Source organism: Gadus chalcogrammus, chromosome 7 (assembly GCF_026213295.1).
Source record: "Gadus chalcogrammus isolate NIFS_2021 chromosome 7, NIFS_Gcha_1.0, whole genome shotgun sequence".
Lineage (NCBI taxonomy): Eukaryota > Metazoa > Chordata > Actinopteri > Gadiformes > Gadidae > Gadus > Gadus chalcogrammus.
The window spans coordinates 19,930,249-19,944,811 of record NC_079418.1 but is presented as its reverse complement, the minus strand read 5'-3'; positions in this window follow the sequence as shown (position 1 = coordinate 19,944,811).

Here is a 14,563-nt window from a genome sequence, read left to right as displayed (position 1 = left end):
GTGTGTGTGTGTTCAGTAGTGTGTGTGTCTGTGTGTTCAGTAGCGTGTGTGTGTGTTCCGTAGTGTGTGTGTGTATGTGTTTGTTAAGTAGTGTGTGCGAATTAGTGTGTGAGTGAGTGAGTGAGTGAGTGAGTGAGTGAGTGAGTGAGTGAGTGAGTGAGTGAGTGAGTGAGTGAGTGTTCAGTACTGCGTGTGTGTGTGCGTGTGTTCAGTAGTGTGTGTGTGTGTGTGTGTGTGTGTGTGTGTGTGTGTGTGTGTGTGTGTGTGTGTGTGTGTGTGTGTGTGTGTGTGTGTGTGTGTGTGTGTGTGTGTGTGTGTGTGTGTGTACGGTGCTCTAGGAGTGACTGGTCGGGGGGGTAATGACAGGGTAATCCAACAACCCTCAAGCCGGTCAGGCAGAGGAAATGACTGTGTGCTTTGTAACCGCTGGTTTTATAAAGCACCAATTGTAGAGCAGGCTCAGTAAGAGAACCACTCCTTTTTGGCTCACTGTCACGGAGAGCTCGCTGTACTCTGTGCTGGGATTCAATTGTATACAGAGGGTGGCCGGTTTATAAGATACACCCTTGTTCCATGGGCAGCTAGGCTCCGGCATATTGCTTCTCATTGTCCTGAGGTTCAGGGATCTGTTATTTTTCTATTATCGGACCGAAAGTGCTTCAATTAGCGGAGCCAGCCAGTGATTAACCTACGACGCCGTAATAAAAGTATACTGCTGCACTTACACTTTTATACCCGTCGTATTTCACCCTCGCTCCGGACTGGTTTCATTAATAAATACGATTTAAAGCCTTTTTTTTTTCACAAATATATGGAACCGGACCAGTAGTTGCATTTACATCATCTATTTAATAAAAAGCTTTTATTTGAGAGACACGTTCTCCTCCATGAAGGCCAATGGATCTAAATTATGTTCGCGAACAGTTTTTTCTCTGTCTGCTTCCCTGTCCCCATGTCCATCCCATTATACTACCGAGCTAGTGCAATCCACGCGGGCAGTCATCACGTTCAAGTCTGCTCCATATTCCTCCACATTAAAGTCCCTCCCTGGCTCCCTCGCTCTCGTCCCGGGCTGCACATCCCAAGTGTCCGCTTCCTGGCGGTCTCCCTCGTGAGATGAGCCCACCTGGGAACCGGGATACGTCTACCTGAACACTCCCCTGTGTGAGGTCCCTATTAATAATTCCGCGCCCTGTAAGTCACCATGGGACCCGACGTCACCACACAGGGGAGCCCAGGCAGCATGGGGGCGCCGGCGCCTACGGAGGTATATGGTTATACCGTCGATTCTGTCATGGGACTCTTTCAGCGACTGACGACTTCTTTATGGGCAGGTGAATGGACCATTGGCCTCGGGGCGCACGCGCGTGCGTGTGTGTGTGTGTGTGTGTGTGTGTGTGTGTGTGTGTGTGTGTGTGTGTGTGTGTGTGTGTGTGTGTGTGTGTGTGTGTGTGTGTGTGTGTGTGTGTGTGTGTGTGTGTGTGTGTGTGTGTGTGTGTGTTGGATGGGGGGAGTGGGTAGCATAAGTGCTGATGCGCGGCCTATTCAGCGGCCTCTCTTTTCGCCATCGCCTTGATCCATGTCCTTGATTTGTTCGCGCGGCGCCGGGGCAACATGGCTCGGAAGGGGGTGATGAATGGCCGGCCGCTGCTGTGCAGACAGCAGCTGGGGGCTGGGAGGGGCGGAGGGATGGTGGTGTACGGTAGTGGGGGGGGGGGCATAACAGTGTTATGTCACCTTGACCATTAAGGTGGTATATACTCCTCTCTCTGCCCCCTTGCCCCCTCCTTTCCTTCACACAGAGAGGGGTGGAGAATCAATCTAGGGCCGTTTTACTGGGCCCACTCACGTGCGTTGTGCCCCGTTTAAGTGCAGCTCCTTATGATGATGTGATTGGAAAGACGTTTTATCCTTCACTCTGGGGTGGAGGAGGAGGACGACGGTGACAATGGCCTTAAAGCTGTCTTTCCCGAGAAGATTATTTCAGCTTTCCTGTCGTTATCACATTCTTGAAGTGGCATCCAATAGCGGAACTTGCCCCTCCTCCTTCTCTACAACAATAGGCCAATTCACCCGTGTGGCTGCCCGGCCCGAAGGCCGTTGGCCTTGGTCGGGGATAAAAGGTGCGGGGGGGATTCTCTCCTGACCACAAAGGGGCGCGCGGCGCTGCCTTTTGACAGCGTGGAATCGAATCGTCGCCGCAAGAAAGGCCACGGCTCCAATTACATGCAGTCTGAGCTCCCTAAATGTCAAGCTATTCTGCATCGCCATTAGCATTCAACGGGCATTAGCCCCACTCCAGCCACATCTGTCACATTACTTTATGTGGCACCTCAACCATTTACAACCATCACAGAGCGCCCTCCCCCATTGCCGTCTTCCCTCCGACGCCGAAGCCGCGGCTGTCACTAGCATCGGTGCGAGAGACTATTTATTAAAGATGGATCATTTTTGGGCTGTAGTCTCAGTGGATGTTGCCACCCTGTAGATCCTCAATGATTTGTAGCATTGGAAACTCCCTGCCCTAGAACGCGTTCTGAATATAGAGGAGCCTCTTGTTTGCTGTCATCTACTGCTGCATGTTATGATTTCGACGCTGTGTATTTGTGTCCGTCTGTGTGAGAAAGAGAGCCAGTACTCGCAGATGTTTCCCTTCATAGATCAAGATGAGACTGCCGGGGTATAATAACAACACCATTAATCAAGTTTCCCCAATAGAGCCTAATTCCACAGTATACATACCCACTGCTCCTGGCACTGGATTTGATTACTAATGGCAGAGGCACTTAAAGTGTGTCGGAAGGTCGGATCCCTTGAACAAAAGTATGTCATTTACCGGTGACTCATTTAGTTTTAGGTGAGAAAGCAATATGCAAAAGGTGTTAAGTGTTGAGCGTCTGTTTAGTCCATTTTTACAGGGTACACTATTTAATTATTCAGCAGATGCCAAAATGACTCAAATTGCATTCAGGTCATTAAAAGGGGCAGCTAGGGATTAGGCTTCTTGCTCATCGATCCCTACATGTACAAACATTAGGGTTCAACTTCAGCTGGGAGTCCAACGGCCAAAACCACAAGACCCTCCTGTCCCCCTTGGTGGGTCTTCTCTACGCTTAATATCCACCGCTGTGCACCGCAACAGCCGGGTCCACATATCAGACCTGTAAATATTGTGACAACTCACCGTGCGGCAGAAGCCCCCCAGAATTGACCCAGCCTCCCACGGTTCAAGGCATGTCTTCGGGGCAGCTGGCGGAGAGAAGAGAAGCCTTAGCCGGGGTCCGCATGCCGAGAGGGGCAGCTGGAGAGGCCAGGTGTCTCCATCAGCATCAGAGCCAGAGCAGAACCTCTCCGACGGCTTCATTAGAGACGGGCCCGCTACCCTACCTGCTAAGGTCACAGACATGCTAATGGTTCATGCTGCGATGCTCTCAGTCAGCGCGGCTCAATGCACCGTTTCACCTTGGCGGAAAGTTCGCCATGTTTAGTTTTTTTCATCCCCCCCCCCCCACCCCCCCCCCCCCCCCCCCTTGGAGATATTCAGCCATGGGAATCCACTGTAAGTAATGTACATGTACTTGCTGAGTCGTTGTAGTTTTTCACTTGTAAGTCTTTACTTGCAACTCTCAGAATGTGAACCAAAGTGAAGCTCTAAATGTTGGCTGCCAAGTTAAGTTTATATTATAGAATAAGAATGGAAAAGGATGGAAAATTGTATCGTTTTGCAGTAGTTATACAGCTATTTTTGTTGTCTGTCTCCTCAAGAAAGTGAGAGCGAGCGGTCGATAAAAGCAGGCGGGAGCAGCATTAGCAGTAGCGATAGAGCGTAGCTGTAGCACTATAGCAATAAGTGTAAAAGTTGGCTTATGATTTAAAGATGCTCAAGACTCATGTTCACAGAAAGCCATTAAACAGTTCCCTTACAACTTAGACAGATAAAGCTATTACTATTATACTATTACTGCAAGCACAAAAAATATTCATTCATGATAAAAGAGAACTTATTCACACACTTTTCTCTCAATTTAATTTAAACAGATGCCCAGTAGGCCATGCAGGCTGGATATGAGGAATTATGATGATTTTCTTCAGGTTTTAATGTAACACTGCATGTGTCTGCAAGTGTGATTTTTTTCTGTGTGTCTATGAAATAATGCACTTTAGAAAACATATTATTTGATTTTAATTGCTACAATTATTGTTTTAATTGTTATTTCAGGGAACATATTTCTACTCGTTAATTGACATTTCAAAGAAAATATGTTATTGCCATCCAAGGGTCTACCTCCTTGCCTAAAGCCTGGAACACTAGATCAGAAGATAAGTTACTTCTTTTTTTTTTGCCTTGTTCCAGCACAGTCTACTACAGACAACATCACAGTCTTCCTCTGTATCCCAAACACACGAATTCCTGCCTTGGACTTCACATGACGCCACAGTTTTACATAATATGATTCTCTCTAAAGCTCTGACAGCCTTCACTGCATGCCTCCTCCTCATCAGCCCCATCGTCTGTCAGTCTGAGCTTCAATCACTTGTTGATTCCTTTTCAATGCCGGAAAAAAATGCCTGCTTTTTCAATGTTGTGCGAATTGTGCTTTCATCCTGGCCAATTTTAGCTTGTCATTCAGCTTGGCAGCTGTTTTTGTGCGCGGTACTTTTGTAGTCACGCTTGTCATATCCCCCTGATCGCCGCAGATTGGTGGGAGGAGACACACAGCTTGCCAGTCTGTAACTGTCTACGGTGCATTTTGATACGCTAATGCCTGCATCCGTCCTGAAAGCCGTCGTAAATGTGGAAAAATGGGGAGATTACGTACCCTGCTATTTATGCCATTTCTAAACAGCACCAGGCATAGTGCTGCACTCGGTTGTTGCTGAGCGTCTTGGAAGTAGGCAACCTTAAGAGGAAAAGCTTTTGATCGTTCAAATCTCAGTAATACTGTTTGTATAACATAAGTGCAACTGACTCTAACTTGGTGGTTTGGAAAATGTATTTCACCTGCAGCACGGAAAATTGATGTGGCTTCCCTTCAGTGAAACTGGATTTAGATTGATGGCTGTATTTAGTATAAGGTCCTTTCTAAAAATGTTCTATGATTCAAGTTTGCTGGTATATTGTTAAAGAGTTTCTCAATCCCCCCTGCATTCATTGTGACATTTCTAAATTGCCCATGTTGTCTCTCCCATCTTTGTTCTGTTTTTCCATTATGTCTTTCGGCATCAATATAAAGTATACTTTACATTTTTCTCTTAACCGATCAGTTTTAGATATTCACTTGAACCCTTATATGTTTGACCTCACTGCCTTGATCTGGGCTTGTTCCTTATGCTCGTACGTGACTCCACAGTAACAGGTGAGCTCTCGCTGAAAGGAGTCAGCGATGTCGCCCCACAACACCTGGTCCTCCCCCTCCCCTTCTTTCAACACCGCGGGTGCAGAATAAGTCACTTTAGTTATTTAGCTGGGAAAATGGCTCAGCTTGTGACAGATCCCCCTAATATTTGTCCCCCCCCAAACTCTTGCCTCGTTTGAATGGTTCGGTATTTAGGGGATTTCGTGCTAAAATCAGTTATTGCGACCTAGACCGAGTGGCTGCCCTGCCCTGGTGTTGCCCGGTACAGAACAAATCCCCTGACACATGCTTGTGGGCATGCACAGGGTCTTACATCCATCTACACACTACAACAACGTCTTGGGTTGTGCCTTTTTTTAACGGTGCAGTAAGCACCGTTTAAAACTGGCTTGTCTCCAAGAAATCTATGATTTCAAAGGACTCTGTCAAGGTTCTCGAGAAGTTCTGGTCAGTGTAGGGACTCGCTGTCTCCCCGTGTGCTTTTCTTCGTAATGGACTGCCTTTTCCTAGCATTACTATAGTGCCTTTGTATGGCACACAGTCATAACATGGCTGGACTGCTGCCTCATTCTGACCCATATCTTCTGGTCAGTGAGTTTAAATAGCTTGCCCAAGGGCACCTTAGCAGTCTATGCTAGAGGGAGCTTGGTGAAGTGGGTTTCCATCTATAAACATTTTGATTGCTCCTTTACTCTTTGAGCTACTCTCCACCAAACAAATACCACTATCTTGGATGTGAATCAGATTTTATCTTGCAGACATAGAGTTCCTTATGCTATAATCAGGTATAAACAACAAGTAAAAACAACAAGCAAGGAACACACAGAAATGGAGAAGCATGAAGAATCTTCAAATACAATCTGTGAAATCAATTATGTATTTTTGGCTGCAGAGAATATTTTCGAAAGCCAAAACTTTGTGGTACCATCGTGTCTGATATATATTGATTTATATTTCTATATTTTCCGACACTCACTCATAAAAACTCTCAGCATGACCAAATCCCAGAGGTGTTTGTAAGTTAAGATTGACTTCATTACGCCACCATGCTGCAAATGCAAAGAACAAAATGGTCACAGAAGAGCTCCACCGCTATTTCTGATCATGACATAATCAATGGGCTGTAACCTCTCTCTCGGGAACACAACATCAAGCCAGGAAACATACTCTTCAAGTATGAGCTGAGCTCACTGTGGCACCAAAGCCCCGTAATCTTAAATCAAACTTTACTCTCAGCTGCTGAGAATTGCATCCGTCATAGACCCCAGGGAGAATGGCAATCTGCCTCAGACAAGCACTGCGAGAGACCATTGAAAAGCAGAGAGAGGGAGAGAGAGAGAGAGAGAGAGAGAGAGAGAGAGAGAGAGAGAGAGAGAGAGAGAGAGAGAGAGAGAGAGAGAGACCAAAAAGGGAAGCGAGAAAGACCAAGAAAGGAGGAGAGAAAGACCAAGAACTGAGCAGAGCGACAGAGAGAGCGAGAGACGGAAAAGCAGACAGCGGGGAGAGAGGGAGATGGCAAGAAAGGGAAGCGAAAATGTGCTAATAAAAAAAAAAGGTGCATCGCATGAAAGAGAAAGCGAGAGAAAAAAAAAATCCCTTCCCCCTCGGGAGAAACTCTCCGGTGCCCACAACTTATCTGATGAGCCTTGAGAGGAAAAGATCCTCTCTCCCTCTGTCTCTGTCCCTCTCCCGGGATAGGCAGTAGAGCCCCCTAAGCCCTGTGGTGGGAGCCCACGCCGCGCAGGCCAGATGGATGAGGAGGGTGAGGCCTGCAGCCCTGATGCCAGGCATTACCGTCGAGGCACCGCCCGCCGGCTCTGTTCACCGGAGTTGACAGAGTGGGGCCTCGTTTGACAACCCCTCTAAGCCCTGAGTGGGGCCGCTGAACACGCTGAACCTTGGCAGCCCATTCAACGCAGCTCATTATTAGCTTTAGTGGGGGAAACGGGATTGAATTTAGCTTAATTACGATGTCTCTGGACTCGTACCCGCCGTAATTTATGCAGCGCTGTAAACAAAGCAAATGTTTTGGTTTACTTCCGACGACCAGCTCACGATATTTTCTTGGTGCGCGCACAAAGAGGGTGGGGGTGGGGGTGGGGTTTGGATGGGGTGGGAATGAACCAATTACCATCAACTTTGTTCTGGGGTCAAGAGCATGGCCGTGCCGACCAGGGACCGGACAATTTATTAACCGGTGTGGTTACAAAGGAGTTTCATGTCAGTCCAGGGCAATGGAGCCTGGTGTGTGTGTGGGGGGGGGGGGGGTCCTGGGCCACGTGTTAGTGTCCGCTCAATAGAAGAGACTTGTGGTATGTGGGTTGGAACACAACCTGCCCTGATGACAGAGCACACGTCACTGCACTGCTTCCCAGAGGGAGACTGAGAGAGCTAGAGAGAGGGACTATTATAAGGTCATTGCTACTTGTGTATTCTTTATTTAAAAACGTAAAAGTCGCCGTGCGTGACATTTCCAAGTGTAAAATAGCTCTATATTCAGGCAGCCGTCACTGTTATACGGTGTTTGGTCAGTAGCATGGGTCTCCCAGTCACTAATCAGAAAAAACACATTTTCTGGTATCCCGTTTCCGCTTTTTCCAATCAGGAGAGAGAACTCCACGAGGAAGCGGTCCTCTCAGTGCGTTTACGGGTCGGCAGCACGATCTCAGTGTTGACTGACGATGGCAGAACAGGCGAAGCTACTGATTCCACCGCTCCCAGGAATGGATTACACAACCAAACACAAAGAGGGGGAAAGTCAACGGCCTAGGAAAAGAAAGAGGAAAAGAAAACTGCATGCAAGACACGCATTCACGCGTTGACGTGGGGGGAGGGGGGGGGGGGGGGGGGAGGGAAGGGCTAACTGCAAAAAAGAACGGGAAGTTAGCTAAAGTAACGGCATTGCTCACAGCATCTTTAACTACAATGTTCATACATTGTTGTTATTTCATATATCCACCTTTAGTATAGTATGAGTTTTCACTATATTTCTTTAGATGTTTTTTCTCTGCTGTGGCCCTTTTAAATTCAATTCAAAAGGAAGGAGCTGAGATAGAAAGTAAGATACGGCACAGGAGTCCAACAGATAGATCTTAAGAGCTTTAACCCAGACACCAAGATGAGCAGAGGTCTGATACGCAGTGCTTCTGTAATTCTCTTATCCGATCCTCCATGAACTCCACTCCACTCTCATCATCATCTCCTCTTTAGCCCTGAAAGTGGTGGCTAGGTAGACTGGCTAACAGGTCGCGGGGCTCCAGGCCTACGCGTCTAGCTGTCACCGGGGTAGGCTCCTGCCTGCTGAACCCAGCAGGGGGGCAGCCCTGTCTAAGAAGCTGCACCCCCTGGGGTCTCCACCCCGGGTGTGTGTGTGTGTGTGTGCGCGTGTGTGCCTTTGAGCGAAAGAGGGAAAGATAGAGTGTGTTTGATGGTGTGTGTTTGATGGTGTGTGTGTGTGTGTGTGTGTGTGTGTGTGTAGATGTTTGCATAAATGTGTATCCCGGATCAGCAGCCCAATACAAACTGCAACGCTATAATAATAATAATAATATAATATTTTTGTATAATATCAGATATGGAATAAGAAGTAATACAGGAGAGGCAGGAGGAAGGCTGTACTATTGGAAGAAGCCAATGTAATGGAATGATTGCCCACTTCATTTGAAAAAAGGAAAATGGTAGTCAGTAGTCAGGTAATAGTTCTGTCTGTAAACTGGTACGCAATCGTCCTAATGAAGGCGATTAGAGCCGTAAAGCTGTGGTTATGATACAGGCCCCCTTAATGACTGACCAGACCCCTTTCACATCAGCGGTTGAAATGAGATCCGAAAGCGGAATTTTAAGCACCAATTCTAACCATGGTCACCGCCGGGTAAAAGCCAGCATATCAAATTCAGTGCGGTTAAAATACTATTGAATGACTCTAGCAACCTGATATTTGGGATATTTGGGGAGAGTTAGGGCTGGCCTTTACCGTTTCATCATACTCAACTTACATCTCCTCAATAGACGTCTGACAGCCTCAATGGCTTTGTCCAAACATGTGGATAGTAGCCACAGCTGCTGCCGCCATCACGAGACACATGGTTTGTAGATCAATGTATCGACGGTGGGGTGCTGAGAGGTGAGAGTGTAAGACGAAGAGGCCTGACGGAGCACGCCTGCTGGCTCTGTGGTCACGGTGTCTGGGTACGGGGGGGATGGGGTACAGTACCCCCCCGACGGGTGCTGCCCTGTGGTTCTGCTGTGTAAGTGCGGTCGGTGGATCCCAGAGAAATGGTATGTGGAGCAGAGTAATTGTTTCCTTAATGACACACGACGGGGGAGGAATGTAGCGACATACCGGCGTGGAACCAAAAAGGGAAATAAGAGAGTCAAATGCATGAGAGAGAGAGAGCGAGAGAGAGAGAGAGAGAGAGAGAGAGAGAAGACACTTTCGTAGACTACGAGTACAAACCGGGAACTAACTCCAATTACGGCACTTCATGCCACCGAGAGCTTTTTTCAATCCATGGAAAGGCCGCAGTTTAGCTGAGCGCGTTGATGCAGTCGGAGCCGCATGCATCGCAAGTCTGAAACTGACCTAACAAAATAAAAGCGCAGAATAAAGGAAAACACTGGTAGTTAAAGCTGTAAGGTCACTCTATGCCGCTGGGAAAGGAATATCTTTGATCAATGTTGTGTGTGTGTGTTGTCCTTAGCTCTGTTCTTCCCTCGCTCCCCCACCGCTCCCCCTCCCTTTCTGTTCCCCCCCCCCCCCACCTCTGCGTGCCCGGCTGGCTGCAGCGGGCATGTCCTGAAGGTGAGCCGACCTTCGCGGCCCATTTGTTCCACCGCGTATCAACCCGGGATGACCCTGTAGAGGACTCAAACCACGCCCCCACATCCCTTTAAACCTCTCTCTCCCTCTCCCTCTCTCTCTCTCTCTCTCTCTCTCTCTCTCTCTCTCTCCCTCTCCCTCTCCCTCTCTCTCTCTCTCTCTCTCTCTCTCTCTCTCTCTCTCTCTCTCTCCCCCTCTCTCTCTCCCTCTCCCTCTCATTTATTTTCAGTTCTGTCTACAGAAGCAGCTGGTTACAGGCAAAAAAAAAAGTGTGTGTGTCTGGCTCTGGACTCAACAAATTTACAACAGGTGTTAAAATGGTAACATTCTTAGATGCATATGCTAACGCAAGCTGTTTTTTGCTGATGTAACTGAAATAAAAATATTAATTATCATCATCATCACAATCTCATTATCCTTTCTCAACAGGAAATGTGTGTTTTCGCGTGGAAAAAAAACATGTTAACTTGACACAAGTGGATACATGCTCTTGCGAAAGGTGGCCTGTGTCTTAGAAGGCACTGAATGACCTATGATTGAGTCTGCAATAAAGCCGGTGCTCAGTACAGCACTGTGCGTGTGTGTGTGTGGGATGTGGAAGACATTTGCAATTCAACATAAGATGGTGCGTCGCACTTCCCACACAGGAGTAGGCGAGACCATTAAGCTGCTCCACGCTGCGAGAAGGGGGAAATCAAACTGAAGAGAACCGTACGCTTGCTTGTTATGATCCTCCGTCGTCCTGTTTAACCCCTGAAAGGTCGGTCACTAATGAAGAAGGAGAGCAGAGGGCCTGTTGACCTCACACACTGAAAGAAGACATCAAAAATGCCAGAGAAGGAGGTGCCACTCGTCGTTTGGAGTAGCTTGACCCCTCAGTCCAACCTATCGCTGAGAGAGGAGTGAATAAAATGCCTGTGGGATCACTGACTCGGATTAAAACTCAGTCTTCTTCTTCTTCTTCTTCTTCTTCTTCTTTCTCTCCCTCATCTCCTTGTCCTCCCCCTCCTCCAGGAACACTTCAGGCAGTGGGCGGATAAGTGTAGGGTATGAAGGAGATGTAATAGGCTTGCATCAGCTTTTCATCTGTGCCGTGGTGCCGGGTGAGTGGGTGGGGGAGGGTTGTCAAGCTATACGTTTTCCTGTCACACAAACACTGAGGACAGGAGTCGGGTTTTAAGTACACCCCCCCCCCCCCCCCCCCCCCCCTATCCACCTGTTTCACAATTTCTCTTTAGATGGGAAGAGAGACAGAATGAAAGTCTCAAAAGAGAACCCTCTGGGGAAATGACCTAGCAAGAACTAGGACTTCCAGATAGTTACGTTTAGTGGAGCAAAGGCAGAAATTAGGAAATTAATATATTTTAAAAGGTCCCCTGAGATTACTAGCTTCAGGTTTTCTCATCCCAGAGTACATGCACATCTGAAGGGAACCAGTGTGGGTGAGGGGGGGGGGGGAATGCAAAATGTGTCCAAGATGTTATTTATTCAGCGGTCTTCTTTGAAATATATTAGCATATATGAACCAAGATGGTCCGATTTGACTCAATCCATTGAAGAGGAATGTGGATGGCAGGTGGAGTTGATCTGAAAGAAGTGGCCTACGGGGTTCAGTGAGATATGTAAAATGGTTGATAAGAAAAATGTGTTTGTTACACAAAAACAGATAACAGATATCCCTAGAAGGCCTCTACTGTTTGCTCTGCTGCAGGTGGTTCTTTGGTCAAAAATGTGTTCCGAGAGGAAAAGAATGGTGGACTATGGACTATAAGAAATATTTGTTTAAAAATCCACAAAAATGAATCCAGACAGCAGTATTAACAGAAGACTAACACTGGCGTAGTCATGGCTATAAGGAAAACATTACAAATATAATTATATTGACTCAGTGACATACTTCTTGCATACACTGGCCTAATGCGTATATCTTGGTGCGGTTTCCATTTTCCTATACTTCCCAAACAGCGATCATATCTGACAATTCTAATGAAATGCTTCACTGGCGCTCTATGGCTGTGGATCGCTGCAGTGTTTATAACGTTGCGACAGGAGCAAGACAATCCCCTAAGCTCCTTCCCAGTTACTCAGCAATACGTCTATAAATAGATAACGGATATTACCATCATTGTTGTATTAATCGATTTTACTCTGTATCCTTTTCGATTGTAGAGACTAAACTAAAGGGGGCTAGGCCTTACATCCAAAATAACACAATTATTTCTCCACTTCTCGTAATGATAATAAACACATGCAAACAACTGCATGAGATGTGTAGTATTCATATTATGATGGATCCAAGGTTACACCCCCCCACCAACTTTGCAGTACACTGGCTCTATAATATCTATCTATCCATCCATCCAATCATCCATCTATCCATCCGTGTGCATACATATACACAATGCAGAGTTACTCAGTCCAGTGATAGTCGGACTGTCTGGACGAGTACCCTTCCTCCTCAGAGACACCGCCCGAGTCTTTCAAAACAAGGGACAGACTAGATACAACGCACACCTCTTGGGTTTGATGATCACTCAGTCGTCTCTATCCATAGAAATCTTCTGTACAGCGACACAGCAAGAAAATACTGTGTGCAGTATTTTCCTGTCACAAGTCAGGAAATATACTTAAATATTACTATGGTTCAAAACAATTTGCACACTAACTTTTTGCACCCCTTTCCCTGAAGAAGGAACAATTATAAGGAAAAGGATTTTGAAGGGGGCCATTATGTCCAAGTTAACCATGATTTCCATAGCTACACATTTATATAAAGTAACAGGAGAACGATTATTAATAGGCGTTTGGCAGTCTTCACATTAGCTCTCTCATTAGCTCTCCCATACATTCCTCTTCACAAACTATACTGCTGTTGTGACACCATTTAACTCCAGGAAATAGTGTTTCCTCCGATTTTGACTACAGTGCCGTCACAGGAGACACGGTTATATCAATAAAATATATTATATATAATTATGCCAAAAGTACAGTTTCAGAACCCAACTGGATATATTTAAATAGTACCCCTTGCATTGTTGTATTAACCTGTGCGGTATTATAATTTTATAAACATGGAAGCCAAACACTTTTCATGTATGATGTTTGTCTTTTACAGATATTATAATGAGCATTATTGTCAAATCATAATAATAATTAAAAAAAATAGGGAACTCCTTAACAGCTCAGGCATTGCCCATTATGGAAAACCAACCCCAAACAGTGTCTCTCCATCTGAATGAGTGTCTGCTGGCTTAGATACAAATCCCTGACGTGCTCAGCGGCCACCGCTTGTTGACTGCAGAAGTCCATCCATTGGAATGGATATTAGCTTAATACCCGAGACACTTGAAAGACTTGGCAGGCACGGAGGAATGGGTGCCATCAGAGGCAAGGCCTGCCTCCTGAGCAAAGATGCAAGACGTAACGTGAGCCTGTGTCTGTGTGCGTGCGTGTCTGTGCGTGCGGTTCTGTATATGGAGGTCCCATGAAGGGATTAGGTTTGGGGGGAAAGGCTTTCTTTTGGTGTAATGAAACCCCCCGTGTCCCTCAGAAAGTGGGCTTCCTGGACAAACCACTGTGCAGCTGGAGGAAAGGGGGGGGGGGAAGGAATCGGGTGGGAAAAACAAACAAGAGAGGGAGAGAGAGAGTGAGAGAGCAAAGGGCCAGAAAGGAGGGAGGCTGACTGAGAAACAAACCTGGTGGCAGCCTGTGCAGAGCGACTGAAGGGTAGGGCTCATCCTGCAGTCTGCCAGCCTTATTGTTTGGGTTCTTGACGAAACACAATGTGCCATGTTCGGAGATACTCGATATTCACGAGTGCAATCATTATTTTTTTTCCCGCCTGCTAATGAGAGATAAGTTCCTCCTCGCTCACTCACTGCTCTCCGACGGGCCCGCCCCGTCCTCCCACACAAGCGCACGTACGAGAACGTGCGTCAATGCAGCAAGAAAAAACGAGTGCGCTCACGACTGCACTCGTTCCCAAACAGAGAGTCTAATTCCGGGTGGAAAATTAAGCACAACGTGATGATGAGATGATGAGGATGTTGAGGATGATGATAATATATGACAAATTAGAGACCCCCGCTGTAAAAATGTGTTTTGAAAAACATCAGCTGTTGGATATAATGTGCCAGATAATAAAAGCCTTCGGGCTGTGGAACGCCGTGGGTTGCCCGGATCTATGTTCTTTATGGGCTGGCCGTTTCACCAGGCGGATGAGCTGCTCCTGTTGTGCAGGAATCTAAGGTCTATTAGCTTCCAGTCCACCTTTGCATGCTTAATTGGGGGAATTAAGTGGGAGGCACGTGACCCGGGCAAGCGAGCTAAATGCGGAACAAGCTAATAATTGGTCTACGTCTTGAGAACCGTACATTTTTCAAACCCG